Genomic DNA, 13,710 nt, shown 5'->3' on the forward strand with positions numbered 1-13,710 from the left:
GCTTTAGCTGTTTCTTGAAAAGTACTTTTGTTTGGTTTTGTTCTAAAAGCTCTTCTTTTTCTTCCCTCTCCATGGCTTTTGTCATGCTTTTTTTTGTCTATTTTTAAGTGCTACCCTGCAAAACCAGTGACAAACAGTTCATAAAGCTAGTGATGAACACCCATATTCTTTTGGAAGCTTTAAAATGGTTAAAAGATTATCAGCAAATAACATTACAAGAAACGTGACTACAGTGTGGTCTCATGCACATTAATTTTTCAGTGCAAGAAGAACCTGTATACTCGCCTAAAGCATCTCTGGCTTCATAGATCACCTTGAAGGATTGGGGCTTGCTCTTTGTAAGGAACATGGTTTGCAACAATACATCACCTTTGTTTCTTTGCTCCTAGAGAGAATGTGCTGACAGCAGGGCTATGATAGAACAGGCCACATCCACCACTGACTTTTTGCTTTCAGTGTCACCTTGGGACATCATGTCTGGTTTAAGAGTACTGATAATTTCATAACGGTGTTTTAGTACTTAGCTTTTTTTGTTGTCTTGTGCAGCCTACTGGCTCTTCAGAGGCTAAGTTCATGTGTTGCACAAAGTGGGTGCAAAAATGCTGTAGAAGAGGGAAAATCTCAGTCATTTTCAAGCTGCCTTTTTTTTTGTAGTCAGGCTTTGTGTACACTTAAAAATTGTGCAAGTTTTTATTAAATTGTAATCTAGTTTTGAAAACATCTGGATTTCTTGGCTAGGAAGATGAAGCAGAAAAGGTGGAGAAAAGGCTGACTTCAAGGGTAAAATGAACCTCAGCTAAGGGAAGCAGGTTAGCAGTTATGTGTGCACTGCCAGTGTTCAAGATAGGATACTGCTCACACACAGAGCTCAGTTAGCTGCAGAACAAAGGAACAGCTTACATAACTCTCAGTACAGAGAGATCCGGTAGTGATTTTCATGACCCCTTGTAATATCGTAAAAGGTGAGGTATTCACAAATTCAATGCTTGGTTCTCCTTATTGAAAATCTTCGGGGTTAAATTAATAAAACAAAGTTGTGTAGCTGTCAGTGAATGCCTTCATGAACTAAATGTTCCTTTTTAGGTCACTAGAATCGCCAGTTAAACTATCAAAAGCAGTGTGCTTTAATTAAAATAATTCTTTTCTGTGCAAATCTATTTGAAGAAAGAAGTAATTCATGGTAGAAGATATAAAAATTGGAATCTGACAAATGTGTATTTGTACATAACGTTCCTATAAGTCCTGAACTCTGTCTTGAATGTGTATTAGTTGCTAAATCAAGTCAGATATCTGAGGTGCAAACTGGAGAGCTGATAGCAAATATTCATAGTGGAAGCTGATAACAGCCTTAATTAAGCTGATGCTATCTTTCCATGATAAATTTAGAACTTCTCCATAAGACATCTGACTTAATGCTCCATTTGCATCCAGGAGTGTTTGTTTTAGATCAAACACTGTCTCTGTTAAGAAATCTGCTGATGTCTCTTTGACAGGCCTAGCTAGAGAGACCTATCTGTCTTTCACAGAAGAGCCTGGGAGCTTTGTTTCTCCTGTGTTGCAAGGTAGTGAAGGAGGTGTACATTGACCTAAAGCTGACCTTCCAACATTTAGCTTTTTCAAGGTTGACATACCCTGAGAAATACTTATTTTTTTAATGACTAATGCTTTCTCATACCAATTCTTGAACCTGGAATTCCTTATCTTTTAGTTACTGTACTTGCTTAATTCCAAGGAGCTTATCTTGAAAACTTCGGCTAAAATGATAATTTTATAAAAATTCTAGAAGCTTTGGTGGGCACAGTCCAAGGCAGCTCTATTCATGTATTGTTAACTGCAATTAAACTGAAAGGTTCTAAGATAACAATCATGTGGTGAATTTTTTGAGTAGCAAGGTAGTATTATGTCACCAGATTGTTGACATTGATTATGTCACTGTGTTCCAATCACCAGATGGATTTATTGTCTTTGCTTATTTTGCTTTCAGGAGTTGTACACATTGTAAATGTGTCCCTTAACCATCAATGGGGAGAGACTGCCTGAGACACTTCTTTTTATTTTAATTATTTTCAGGGAATAATAACTTGATTTGAAAGTTAAGTCTTGTATTAGAATTTTTTGATCAAAAAATAAAATGCGACATTTTTTCCTGCCTAGAAATTCTGTCGTTTCTGAACCAGACATTTTAACAGGATTCTTCTTTATAGTTAGAGGACTTAATGGGACAGTCCAGTGCTATTCCCTCACAGAAAGTGAATAAGCACTATTCGTAAATGGTAATTCTTATAGTTGTCTAAACTTAAAATAAAATGGATCGTTAAGTTGATGTAAATTATAAAAGTCATCTGCATGTTTGGCTAAAAGTCCAGTATCTATGTATTTTGTGCGAAAACAAGCACAAAACAGAGAAACAGTTGTTTCACCAGAACCTGAGAAGTGGTGTGAGAAAAAGGAGCTCTGTGTGAGAGGTGTAGAGGCTCTGATGCATATGAGCACTTAGAACAGGCCAAAGAAGTCAAGTGTGTTCTGCTGTATTCCTGCTGCCTGTACTTGTATGTGCTAACATTTTTTTTCCTAGCTCTTTCCTGCTTTTCACTTTTTTTTTTTTCTTTTTACATTGTATGCCTCTGGATGAATTTTTAGGATTTTTTTTTTAAAGAGGACATTGAAATTTAATTTCAACTTAATTATTTTTCTCTGTGTGTGCACATGTGCATGTTTGTTGCACCGTGACACTGCTAATTCAGCAGTGTTTTGTAACTTCTGAGGTGTTAGGATTTCTTGGTGCGTCATACCTTGGGGGCAGGAAGCAGAAACTGGTAAGAAATAGGAGCCAATGTGCATAACTGTGACATGCTTAAAGTTACAAAAGTTGCTCCTTGGGCAATTGGCAGTTGTGAGAAACTGATGGGGAAATATAATACTGGTAGTTTTCTTATCTATCAGTTATTAAGACAGTGGCCGGTTGAGTGGAGTTTGTACCTGGAATGATAAATTTTTGCAATTACATCTCTGGATAGTTAGTATGGTTAGATCTATCTATCTATATGTATTTATAGTTTTATATATACATATAGCTATACTGATAGGTAGCATGTGTAGTAAATTAGCTAATAATCTGTCACAAAAGTAGCTGAAAAATACTTTTCCAAAAAACTAAGAAGCTAATGTTTACTCTTCTCCAGTCTATAATTGTTCTGCTGTATTTGTCTGCTTGTAATCAGATTAGTTGTATTTTATGGAAATTGAAACTAAAATTGTAGATGTTTGTGGAGGGATATGTTACTCTGCTGAGGTACTAGGAATGTTTCTGGACAAAATAAATGTTCTGTGTGAGTAGTTCTGCATATCAGCAGGTGTAGGAGCATCAAACAGGAAGGTGCAGATCCAGAACACGAGGGGCTTACATTATCTGTAGAGATTCTCTGCTTTGTGATTAGAAAGGTGACATATGTAAGAAACTCCTACAGATGAGTGGATATCAGTTTTGCTTTGTTGCCTCACTCCCTTCAGTTTACATACTGCCCTCTTTGCTGCAGTGTTTGCAAAACACTTCACTGTAGTAGCTGTGTTTCCAAAGTGCTGCTGAGTACAGAAGCAGATGGCAGCTCAGTTATTTATTCATCTTGCACTATTTATTTCTATTATTTCTCTGGAAGCAAGTTAATTGATGTTAAGCTGTGGCTTCCTATCTCCTGCTTTTCCTGCTTGCTCACTTTCTTTTTTATTTTTAAAGAGGAGAAGATAGAAATCATGTCTGGTTTCTGTTGGTGCTTTTTCTTTTGTCTTTCTAGTCATGAATATTTCAGTGCTGTAATGAGGCATCTTTGAAAAGTTGTGGAAGATGACATACCAAAAGACTAAAAATTAACTAAGACAAATTAGTTTCTTCTGTTTCTAGGAGCACACATGTCAAGATGATGATAAGAGTATGTCTGAAATACAAACTAGGGTTGAATTTTTGTGTGGGTTTTTTGGGGGTGTAGGAATACAACACCAGTCTAACTTCCTTCCATTTTGTGTGGAAATACAGTGCAGGTTTAGACAGCGTGGGTTTTTTCTGATTACTCCTCCTGTGAAATAAACAGCTGCTTTCCTCTCCAGCAGAAATGGTACCAGGTGGATTTGGCACTGCTTGGAGAACTCTGCTTACAAAGGTAACTATCAGAAATTCATTGCCTACGCAGGAGGTTGTATCAAGTTAGGTCTTGTATGGTGACATCCAACTCCACTGAGGTTTTGGGGTTTTTTTATTTGTTTGTTTTTATGAGATCATGGAAAAAACTGTAAGGTTTTTTTGTACTTAATTGTCAGTCCTTTAAAATATGGTTAGAATGAAAGTATTTTAACTAAATCAGATGGCATTCAGTCTGTTAAAAGAGAAGATTTTGCTCTTCAGAAAACACTTACTTATTTGAAGTACTAGACCATCATTCTATATGGACACATTTAATTGGATATATTTAAATTACTGCTGATGGGCCAGAGGAATAAACAAAAATAAATAAATCCAGGGGAGTGAGCATGCACTGACCACGAATGTCATTTCAGTTAAGAAAAATACGTAAGGTTAGAGTAGATCCCATTGCCTTAGAGCTGAGGGAGGGGAGTTAAAAAACTGTAAGCAACCCCAAGGCTGAGCTGAAGTTTTAGTTGCAAGATCTATAAGCTAATCAGTACTGCTAAGATTTCAGCTAGAATCATGTGTCCTCTGTTGGAGGACTCTACTTTCTTTAAGGAATAGTATGATCACACAAGAGCTATGTGGATAGACTTAATTTATAGGGACTGTTAAGTGTGGAGAAGATGGTAGGGTAGAGAGGTCATTAAAATGGCTTCCTGCCCTCACCTCTCAGTTTGCATGATGGTCCTTCCTCTCATACAAGTCTGTGGAAAAGGTAGAGTGAGTGGGAGAGCCAGGAAACGGTGTTGATTCATCAGTTTAAATAGAGCCCACAATCTTCTGGTTATATCTGATTGCAGCTAGCACACTGCCTTACATTTGTGCTTCCTGCTGTTTGGAATGCCTAGCTGGTGGTGTTACAGAGGAAGGCAAAGATGACAATTAGCTGAGCTGTTACTCATAAGTCTGCATGGTGCTCCAGTTCCCAGATAGACACAGTAATCTGGGGGTAAGGAGTACACATTTTGTGGAAGGTGACTGCATATTTCATTTGGCTATTTCAAACAGTGTGAATTTCACCATGGGTTTATGTGAATGAGACTTCATTTTATTACTTTTTTCACTGTCTTCAAACCCAAATGCTGGTCTGGAAGAACGAAAGGTCACAGTCCTGGACCAATTGCCCACAGCACAGTAAACGGCGAGGAAGAGAGTGGTACTACGTGACTTGTGTGTGCCTCTGGGAAACTGAGATTCTTTCTCGGGTCTGGTACGCAAAGAGCTGCGAATGCCAGAATAATATTACTCATAAATTGCCCTACATTAATTTCTATTCCAATTCTGTGTCGCTCATGTAAGTGAAAATCTTGGAAATACGTTTGCTAAATCATGTGGTAAATGGTCTTGTTGATGACTGCAGAGTTGCTCTGGGGTTGGAGCTATTAAGCACTTATTATGGGAATCCAACAGGGCAAATTAAGAGAAACCTGTGTGTGTGCTTGTTATTTTAGGACTTTTATGCTTTCTTCTGAGAGACCTCATGTAGGACCCCATGACCTAAAAAGATTTGATGTCTTTTAGTCAGAGGTTAAGTTCTGAAATCTCAGTTACTGACCTATCAACAATGGAAATAATCACCTCCAAGGGAGGGTTTAGTGTTGTTATTCTTTAATGCTAAATAGCTGAATATTGCTGTTAATAATACATGTAAAGTAGCTTTTTAGCATTCTGCTTAGTTGTATGTGGTATTTTCACTTATAGCTGAGTCTTTTTATATTTGTAAATTGGGAGGGATATTTTATGTTTCATTGTAAGTAACTGCCAAGTGGGTTTCTTATTTGTTTGTAGCACCATTGTAAGCATTTCCTTAAATTGGGATTGCTCAGATGTGATGGTTGTAACTTAAATCTATACGCAAGTGTTCCTTGGAAATACTATTCCAAGTACACAAAATCACTGTGCCTGGCAGAATTTGCCATTATATTAAGTTCTATCATAGAAGAATGAATGCATGGTAATTTTTTGCAGTTTTTGACTGTTACATTTCAAGGCTTTAAATGTGCAATCCATTTAAAACAAGTATTGCTGCTGTTTATAATGCTGGCTGGATACCTCCCCAGATGCAGGTTTTTAGAGATTTAACAATTTTTAATGCCAGTATACAAATGTATGCTTTTACATAAACTTCAAATTTCACTTTGGAACAGGTGAATCATCTTTCTCACTATTTCTAACTTCACTCAGCTTTCTCTGGAATATTAGCTATCTGAAAAACTGTCATAGTCTTCTAATGCCATTTTTGCCAGGATCGTAAGAATTTTCAGTAATGTTTGTGAGCAGCATTACTGACAGATCTTGAGTTCCAGCTGAATCAGTTAAATCTTTTGATGGTATAGTTATTTTGCCAGCCATCACTCTTGTAACAGTGGAACTCCCCTTTGAGGAAAGAAAGAGGTCATTCATCTTTTGTAAGATTCATACATGAGTTTTATCACTATAGTGATAAAATTCATTGCTTGGTCGGTAACCACTGGAAAATGTAACCACACTTACACACGTTGCCATATGCACAGTTAGGTTGCTATTAGAATAAGAATATGATAATACATATATAAATAAAGAGGGAATGTGTGTTTTGGATTAATTGAGGGGTGTTGGACAGTTTGAACAAAACCATAAAAATACCTGAAACAATATTCTGTCCTTCCTGCTTTATCTCAGGTTTCTTTGGTAAGATTGATAAGCTTTTTCTTTTTACTTATTATATGCATTTACAGCTAATATTCTAGGACCCTATGTTGTCTTTAAATAGCATTTTCCCACCATCCTTGCCAGTTTGTTTATAAGGCTCTGTTATCTGCAACTTGCATAGGCAGTGCTTAGATGGCTTCTCTGTAAACTATATTCTAACCATGTATATTCACCAGTATTCACTTTTTCTTTCATTTTCATCTCTATGTTTTTGTTGAAATATTATTGAAACTATCCAAAATTATTTTTATCTATGGTTACTGAATGATTTAATAATTACAGCATGTGGTATAGGGTCTGACTGAATGCATTGCTGTTAAGGAATGATTTTCATTCAGTGGTATTTTGGGAAGTTTCTAACACTGTGAATTAATATGTTGGGCTGGGACCTCTGGTAGCTTTGCTTTGGAGCATCTGCTTCCATTGCTACTGTGAATAATTTGTCATCAAGCACAGGGGAGAGGTGTAGGGGTCAGGCAGTGGTACTGCCTTACCTGCAGCTGCTAACCTGCCCAGATCTGTCTGCTACACAAACCACAACATCCTCATGGCTTGCAAATCACATTGCCTGTAAAGCCTGACAGTGCAGACAGATGAAAAGAATAACTGAAGTCTAAAAAAGGTGGGTTCAGGACATGTCAGGCTTTTTTCCATGGTGCCAAGCACTTTCAGTTTACATTTAAGGAAAAAGGTGCATAACATTTTGGAGGTGGCATGCAGCAGCATGCAGGGATGCCTGGTAATAGCAGTATAGAACTTTCCACTGCAGAGGGCTCCTGAAAGGAATTTTGGACTTGTGCTTGCAAAGGCAGCAATAGAAAGGGTGAGGGAATGGGCTGGAGCAGAAACAATTCCCTTTGTTGTGTGAGTACATAAAAAGTACTTTTTAAATCAAGATTGTTAACAAATCCATTGTTGTTGATGTATCACATTGAGCTTCTGTTAGACTCATCTTTTTTAAAAAAATAAAGGTAGTTGAACACATGCATTCCGTGTGCATTGAATGCTAAAGCAAATACAAGTCATTGACTGCTTTTCTTAATGAAGAAAGTGGTGGTGGTGGGAAGTGTAACAGGCATTGCTTTTAATGAAATTAAGGTTGCACACAGTCCCAAGAATGCTAATATCTCTAGGTGATACCCATCTCCTTAGTTCCAAGATTTCTATTATTTTAAGAGCTATAGATATCTAAAGAGAAACAGTCAAATTAATTTTGTACACCTTCATTTTTAATAGTTTGTTTTCCATCTGTTTCCCTCTTGGATAGAAGCTGATTTATCAGGAACCTGTTATCCTTATAAGTGGATTTTCTACTGAGGTTTTTAAAGCATCCCTGAGATCCTACTAAGTAATGAAAAAAGGAGAAAGCTTTTAGTCCTGCAGACTACAGCTGTAGAGTATTTCAGAGTATTGTGTAACAAACCACTGCAAGCTACTCTATACAAATGAGGAAACTGGATAAAATACCATATGGTGCTGCACAGTACTTCAAAGAATTATTTCAATATTTTGAATGGGCTGAAATATCACTTGCAGATTTATGCAGTCTAATTGGGACTTCACAGTTGTACTGTTATAAAGGAGAATATCTGTGCAAGCTAAGTTGTGGGCAGGGGAGGTGGAATCAGACTATAGTACAATATAAACTAGATGAGAATTAACTTTTCCTAAAATGCATAACAAACATGATCATCTAGCATGCTGTTAGCAGCAGCACAGTAGGTTTTATGGTGCTTTTGTAATTTGGATACTCTGATTTGGAGTCTAATTGGATTCCTGGGCAACACTGAATGTCTTACATTCTTAAGTTGTGTAAAGACTATTCAAAATAATGGGATTGACATTAACCTTTTAAAGTTTCCTTTTTAAAAATCTATTTGAAAAGATTTAAAAAATAAGCTGCAGTAGAATTAGAGATTTCAGGAAAAACTCTACTCTTGTGTCTTAGACTATAGGCATTCATTCTGATTGGCTCTGTAATGGATAAAATAAATTTGTCGGGGTTTTTTTTCCTGACTTCCAATTACAAGGGGTTAAAAAACTTCCAATTCAAATTAGAAGGAACAGCTGCCTTGAAATTCAGCCAAAAAATTGTCGTTTAGGAAGTCAATAAATACTTACAGAAAAACTTAAAATCGGGGGGCACAGTATATTCAATGATTTAGTGTTTCAGCGAGAAGATGCTGATATAGATGCACTGAGTACTTCTACTTTGAAAAAAAAAAAAAAAAAAAGGTGTATTTGGCTTTTATTTAAACTATAACTCACATTTATGAGGTTGGTGTTCTGTTGTTGTTGAAGCAGAAGTAAGGCAGAGGTACACTGTTATCTTGTGTCCTTGCTGGTGGTTATATAAAGCAAATCCAGGCTGGTTCAGAAAGCTGCACAGAGCAAATATTAACCTTAAGCTGCTCTTATTTCCTCCAGTATTGTTACTTCTTTCTGAAAAAGTGCACCTTGCAGTCATTAAAATATCAGTGCAAAGGAGAAATTCTCTGGACATGGCAAAGGGAGTGGACAGAAGAAGTAGTGACTTTGATTTAAATTGTTACAAAATTTCATTAACTTCATTAGACTCTGGTGTAGTTGTAATTCTCATCAGCGTGTGGCTGAAAGGATGCTGTGATGTGTCAGGTAATCTGATGTCTTTTGCATATTGATTCTGTTTGATGCCAGGCTGTGGAAAATGTACAAATGTTGGGCTGAAAACACCGCAGGAAACAAAACACACAAGTGATGGGGTGCAAAACTCACCTGGCATAGGCCTAATAATGATGTTAATGTTTGCCTTTATAAAAATTATTATTAAAAGGAGCATCATTTGCAAAGGAATAGCTGCTGGCTAGACTGATTTTTCACATTTGAACTCAGAAGCAGTTAATAATCTTTTAAGAGGTTTAGTGGACATTTTTGATTCTGATCTAAAGGTCATCATACCAAGTGACCTAAGAATTCTCATGGGAGCGGTATTTCCCAAATCACTGGGAAATACCTTGAGAAAGGAGAAATATGTTCAATGTGGTCTCAAGGGAGATGAGAAATTCCCTTAGGACAAGAAAAAACTATGTTAAGAGAAGCTTGGGTATGCAAAGGACCTTTGGCTTGAGCAATTTGTTTTTGCTAGTGAGGAAACTGAGGCAGGGAAATGAGTTTACCTTTACAGTTTTGTTTGCACATGCATATGTTTTGTTTAACATTATCTGAAGTTAAAACCCAAACCTAGAATCACTATGTTTTGGTGCTATCCTTTTCACTCATTTTCCTCATTGAATAACTGATTAATCTATAATGCCTTCTAGTTTTGGAGCCCTGTGAAGCATTGCACACACAGTGAAAAGGATTTCGTGAGGTTAGGCTCTTACTGGGATGCTTAATCATCTTTACTGCAATGCCTAATTTAAGGGAAGAACGGGGACGTTTGCCGGTGCTGCCAAGAAGGGGGACTGTGCCAAAGTCTCTTCACAGCCTTAAGCTCTTGGGACCTGCAGCCCTTTCTTGTTAACACTGTCAAAACAGTGCATTTCTATTACTTCACTGGAAGATATTCCATCTGACTTTTGACCAGTAATCACCTTTTCAGGGTAATATATAATTTTTTTGTGTGTTTGTTTGTTTTGTTTTGTTTGGGAAACTCATAATTTAGGTCATAAATGTATATTTTGTAATTCTATCAGCTCTTGTTAGTGTCTCGTTAAGGGGTTCTCCACTGTGTGGTAAGGTAAATTGGGGAATAATTGCAGTTATTTTAACAATCTAGTCTAGCCCCTTGCTCAAAGCAGGGCTTCCTTCAAAGTGGAGTCAGGTGGTTGAGGGTGTTGTTAAGTCAAGCTCAGAAAATCCCCAAGGATGAAGATTTCACAGCATCTCGTGGAAGGCAGTTCCAGCCTTTAACCATTCTCATTATGAAGCTGTGGGAAAGGGTTTGCAGTGTATTTTGCAGATACTGGATTCTGATGCTGACTTGGGTGTCTCATTTTTTACTTCTGGGTAAGATGCAGATTAATTGAACATACCAAGCCTGTTTGGTTTTGATCTAGAGCTTTTAACTGATGCCCTCTAAGAATACTGAATTGCTTTTAAATCAGTGTTGAGATTTTACTTGTTGGCATTGGTTTTGATATATTGGAGCTGCCAGGGAGTGTTTTGTAACTCATGAGATGTTTAGTTCTGTTACCTTGTAACACAGTTTACATACATTTACTTTTTGTTTCTCCAATGTGTAATGGGAGTCCTCATTCTCGGCTAATGCTGAGACATGGAGTTTGCATCTATCTGTCTTTTCCACCTATCTCTGTAAAGTGCAATTATTTTTAGCTGGCTTCAGAAAGAAATGTGTTGTAATGTGTGCATCAAGCTGCATAGCTTGAGAATTGTAAAATTCCCAAGAGAATATAGACCCTGTAGAATATAGGGTCTGAAAGTAGCTGATAATCTAGTTAAAACATGAAATTGCTGTTATGTGTGTTCTTGAATGGACAATAAAAGTGGGAAGGTGTAGGGTTTTTCTCATGTAACCCTCTAGCTAATCAGGGGCTTCTAAAATTATGTAGGTGATTGAAGATAAAGTTATCCAAAAGGTTTTATCACTTTTTATGTCTCTGAAAATTATTTTTCTTTCTGTACGAATGCTACTATCTTTTGAAGAAAGGGACGCAACTGCAGTGCTAATGAAGTGTAAAGAGCTAAAGCTGTCACTGCTGCAAATGGTATTTGCAGGAACGAGAAGTTAGTTTACTTGATACCTCATAGCAAATGTCTTCAAAAGTCAAGGTGCTGTCAGTGTGAATTACAATGAAAGCGTTGAGAGAGGAGGTGTTTATGTAGTCTGTCTGGTACGTCTTTTCCAAAATACATCTAGGTATGTACTTTGGGAACATATTTTTAAAGCAAAACCTGTGTGTTTGGTACGCTTCTCTTCCCTGACTTAGGGGAACTTGCAACTGGTGAATGACACCGGTCATTCCAAATGTGTCAGAAAAACCCATCCATGTATTGTGCTCTGGCAGTTTTGACCACTTGACTGAGAAACTGTTACAAAAATATTGTAAGAACTATTCTAACATTACTGTTACTAATTTTATATCTTTTTAGAGAAAATTTTGTGGCGTATTTTTCTAAGACTTCTTTTTTTTAAGATCCCTTCATACCTGAAGTAGAAATTAAGTCTTCTCTGTAATATAAACCTAGAAGTTGGAATGGATAGTAATGTAGTGAAATATTACATCACTTCTGTTCACCTAAGGTTAACTTGGTAGGTCACTGGATCACCATTGCAAGGGACAGAGCAAATAACATCTATGTACCTGGTACACTTATACTTTTATGTTGCTCTCTGATCCTGTTAAAAGCCACTTGAACTCAAAGCGCTTGAACTGAATTGCCAAGCATGGACCTTGCCTTAGAACATGGGAGCACAGCCCCTGTTCTGAGTTTCAGTAACAATCTCTTGCCAAGAGACAAGGGTTAAGGCCCTATTTCTATTAGGTGGGAATCAGGCATTTGGACTCTTGAGAATCCCTGGATACACCCTTCTGATATCTGCAGGACCCTATGTGTTTGTAACAATCCCACTGCTAGTGTTCTATTGATTTTTATTTTTTTGTCAAGTACATAAGTATATATCTGTTCATACATAGTGTTAAAGGTAGATCTAGTACATGAGCGACTCCAACCAGCTAGGTGAGTCCAGGCTGAGAAAGGTGGGGTATGTGTTGTTAACAAAACCAGTTGAGATTTTTAAGATCTAGCTGTATGAAAAAATTTTTCTTTAGATAGTCATAGTAAGTACACTATTATCTAAACTTTTACTAAATACTTAATTGAATCTGAAGTGCTGAATAGCAATACTTTTACTTGATAATATATTATTATTTGCGTCTTAAAATATATGCATTAGAAATGCAAGTAAATCCTCAATTTATGTATAATTTTGGTTTTATAATGATGCTTCCTAAAAATATGAATAGGTGAGCTGATCTTTGGATACAAGGCTCTTCAATAGTCATCTTCCTTATTTAGTCATCTAAAGCTAGGGAAGATACTTTATTGCTGTGTTGCGCAGTCATTTTTTTTATCTGTTGTTAAAATGCTGCCTAGTCATTTGTTGTAGAGGTAAAATATTGTTCGGCCATTTATTATGGAGAGTCAAAATGTTGGCTGCAATGGAAGAAATTGAACTCTACTTGGATTATTAACTTGCTCCCCAACTGATGTCTCAAGTGAGAGAATTGTCACTTAAAAATAGTGGGCTGCTTTAGCAATATCTGCTTGTCATGAGCTCATAGCCGTAACAGAACTGCATGTAATGGATAACATCACAAATTTGGGTGGGGAATTAATAGCGATAACTTACTTTCTGGTTATGCTGCCTTTTCCTTCTTAGAAAATACACATACTTTGATATTTATTGCAGATACACATTCTCAAGTGGCAATTAAGTTATGTTTTCTTTTTGTGTGTAAAAGTAATACATTTACAGAAGATTCACTTGGCAGTGTGGGAGGAAGAAAGCAGAGTTCTAGCTACATTTTTTTTCCTTCATATTACCCCATCTTCTTGCTCTTCAGCCATGGCATTGACAACTTGCCCTACAGTTTGTTGCTGTGACTTCGCAGCTCCAGCCCTGCGTGGTGGCTGAGCTCTTGTGCTAGTTTGAAAACAAACCAGTGAGAGGCACCAAGTCAGAATAACAATTTAATGGAAATTAAAGAAAAGGAAAAGAAAGTAAAAGAAAACACTGACAGAGCCAAGATACAACCTGAATCCCTATTAGGCAGGGTGGTGGTAGCAGTCTGGTGGAATGGTGGCTGCAATCCTCTGAAGTGGTGATCCTGTAGTAG

General features: G+C 37.0%; 1 protein-coding gene across 43 annotated transcripts in view; it reads left to right on the top strand.

The window, feature by feature from the left end:
- Positions 1-13,710, top strand: part of TENM3 (teneurin transmembrane protein 3) — a 1,310,258-nt gene that overhangs the window by 934,598 nt on the left and 361,950 nt on the right. For 2 of the 43 annotated variants that reach the window (XM_069013783.1, XM_069013785.1), the window contains one exon: positions 4,102-4,154. The exons of 38 other annotated variants lie outside the window; for them this stretch is intronic. The gene's annotated coding sequence lies outside the window, so the exon portion shown is untranslated. Of the gene's footprint in view, positions 1-4,101; positions 4,155-10,757; positions 10,859-11,670; positions 11,730-13,710 lie in introns of those variants that run through there. 3 more of the 43 variants (XM_069013784.1, XM_069013816.1, XM_069013819.1) reach the window with 3 other exon arrangements.

The sequence above is a fragment of the Aphelocoma coerulescens genome, chromosome 4, assembly GCF_041296385.1.
Source record: "Aphelocoma coerulescens isolate FSJ_1873_10779 chromosome 4, UR_Acoe_1.0, whole genome shotgun sequence".
Taxonomy (NCBI): Eukaryota; Metazoa; Chordata; class Aves; order Passeriformes; family Corvidae; genus Aphelocoma; species Aphelocoma coerulescens.